Raw genomic sequence first — 2526 nt, 5'->3', positions numbered from 1 at the left:
AGGTCTACCAGCAACTAACTCCATCAGCTTTTGTTCATCTGAGAATGTCTTCATTTATCCACTTTTTGTTTTTTAAATATTTTATATGGTAAAAATATAGCAAAAACATTTTTTGTTCAAAGAGGAAAAAATATATTGCTGTGATTACATTTCTAAGGATGATTTAAGTAGTGTCTGGCTCCTCATCTGTGCACTGTAGTGTAGGTTGACTTCAACCATTGCTTCTCCAGCTTCAGCCATTTATCAAAGCTAACATCATGCTTTAAAGACACATGAAGAAACAGAGCAAGTGGAAACCAACCGTGATCATGGCTTATTTTATGTGTGACTTCAGCTGTCCTCGATTCTTTATTCCTGTTGGATCAAACACTCCCATGTCACGACTTGGCACCATAATGAACTGATAGATATTCCAAGTAGCAACAGGCAAGTTGAGAAGGAAGATGAACCAGTGCGATGAAATGAGCATTAATTCAGTGACAGCGGTATGGCCAATCTGGTAATTCTGTAATTACCTACTTGCTTAATGTCAAGCAACATGACCTAGCATTAATGTAATCAATCATATTCTAAATCAGACAATGTAATTATGAAGTATACTGAGAGGAAGATGAACGAGCAACAGTCAAGGACAGAGAAGACAAACACCACTGCCTCCATCCTCATCCTCCTCGACCACTGATCCTTCCATCAAACCGGCTCTGGTGCCCCTTCATTTCTCCATTTTAAAAAGAAAGCTTTGTTGAATATAGAATTCTTGGTTGACAGTTCTTTTCTTCCAGGACATTAAAAATGTTATCCTACTATCTTTTGTCCTTTGTGGTTTCTGATGAGAGAGATGCTAATCTTATTGAGGATTCATTGTCCAAAATGAATTGCTTTCTTCTTGCTGCTTTCAAGATTTTCTGTTTTGTTCCTTAATAGTATCATTATAATGTGTCTTTGTGTGGATTTCTTTGTGCTATCTTCCGTGGGGTAAGTAAGCTCCCTGAAAATGTAGATTCCTATCTTTCTCAAATTTGGGAGGTTTTGGCTATTATTTCTTCTGATATTCTCTGTAAGTGTTTTTCTCTTGTCCTTCTGAGAATCTCATTATGGATATATTGGTATGCTTGACGGTGTCCTATAGATCTCTTAGGCTCTTGTAATTTTTTTCTTTTTACTCCTGAGACTGGATAATTTAATTGCCTGGTCCTAAAGTTCACTTACTCTTCTGCCTGCTTATCTGTTGTTAACATCTTCTAGTGAGTTTTTTCATGTCCATTATTACACTTTTCAGCTTTAGAATTTGTCTGAATCCTTTTTATAATTTTTATCTCTATTGAAATGCTCTATTTGGTCACATACCCTCCTCCCAGTTTTCTTTAGCCCTTTGAATGTATTAGAGACAGTTGATGTAAAATCTTTGCTTGGTAAGTCCAAATCTGTTCTTCCTCAGGGACCATATCTGTTAATTTCTCCTGTGAATAGGCCATATTTTCTTGTTTCATTGCATGCTTCATAATATTTTGTTGAAGACTGGACATTTTAAATATTATAATGTAGTTACTCTAGAAATCAGATTCTTTCTTCATCTCAGGGTTTGCTTTTCTTGCTTGCTGCAGACTATAGCTGTTTGTTTAGTGACCTTTCTTAACAGTTTTTGCGAATTTTATTTTTGGTGTGTTGTCTTTGAAGTCTCTGTTCCTTTACCTTATATTCAGCTAGTGTTTAGACAAAGATTTCCTTGAACATAAGGCACCAGAGAGAAAGAGAGTGAGAGTGAGAGAAAGAGAGTGAGAGTGAGAGAGAGAAAGAGAAAGGGAGAGAGAAGAGAATAAAAGAGAAAGGAAGGAAGGAAGGAAGGAAGGAAGGAAGGAAGGAAGGAAGGAAGGAAGGAAGGAAGGAAGGAAGGAAGGAAGGAAGGAAAAGAAAGAAAGAAAGAAAGAAAGAAAGAAAGAAAGAAAGAAAGAAAGGAAGGAAGGAAGGAAGGAAGGAAGGAAGGAAGGAAGGAAGGAAGGAAGAAAGAAAAGAAAGAAAGGAAGAGAAAGAAAGAAAGGAAGGAAGGAAGGAAGGAAGGAAGGAAGGAAGGAAGGAAGGAAGGAAGGAAGGAAGGAAGGGAGGAAGGAAGGAAGGAAGGAAGGACTAAAGAAACTGTTCAAATCAACAACAAAAAAACTCCCCTGGACTTTGCAAATTGGCTCTGTGCTGGAGTACTCCCTCAAGCTTAGCCAGGCCATTTACAATTCTGTTGTAACCCTCACTTCATGCTTGCACTGAGCCTAGGTATTTCCTAGAGGTGTAAACTTAGGGTCGTATTAGGTATTTTCTGAGTCTGCATCCTGCCCTGGGCATGTGTGTTGCTTTCTAAATTCCTGAATATATACAGGTGCTGTTGAATGTCCTAATTTCCTATGGATACTCTTCCCCTCACTTTTCCTCCCAAGCTTTAGCATCCTAGTGTATGTCTTAACTGTGATATTTTATCCCAGAGGGCTGTGGGCTGTTTGCTTGCCATACAATGCTTTTGAGGAATGCCTGCTGCCT

At 38.2% G+C, this 2526-nt stretch overlaps 1 pseudogene; it reads right to left on the bottom strand.

Annotated features, from left to right (window-relative positions):
* Window positions 1–232: 232 nt before the first annotated feature.
* Window positions 233–660, bottom strand: LOC129151127 (protein cornichon homolog 4-like; annotated as a pseudogene).
* Between the last annotated feature and the right edge of the window lie 1866 nt (window positions 661–2526).

This window comes from Eptesicus fuscus, chromosome 2 (assembly GCF_027574615.1).
Source record: "Eptesicus fuscus isolate TK198812 chromosome 2, DD_ASM_mEF_20220401, whole genome shotgun sequence".
NCBI classification, from domain to species: Eukaryota; Metazoa; Chordata; class Mammalia; order Chiroptera; family Vespertilionidae; genus Eptesicus; species Eptesicus fuscus.
The sequence above is the reverse complement of the archived record's forward strand: the minus strand, read 5'-3'. Positions and strand labels throughout refer to the sequence as shown.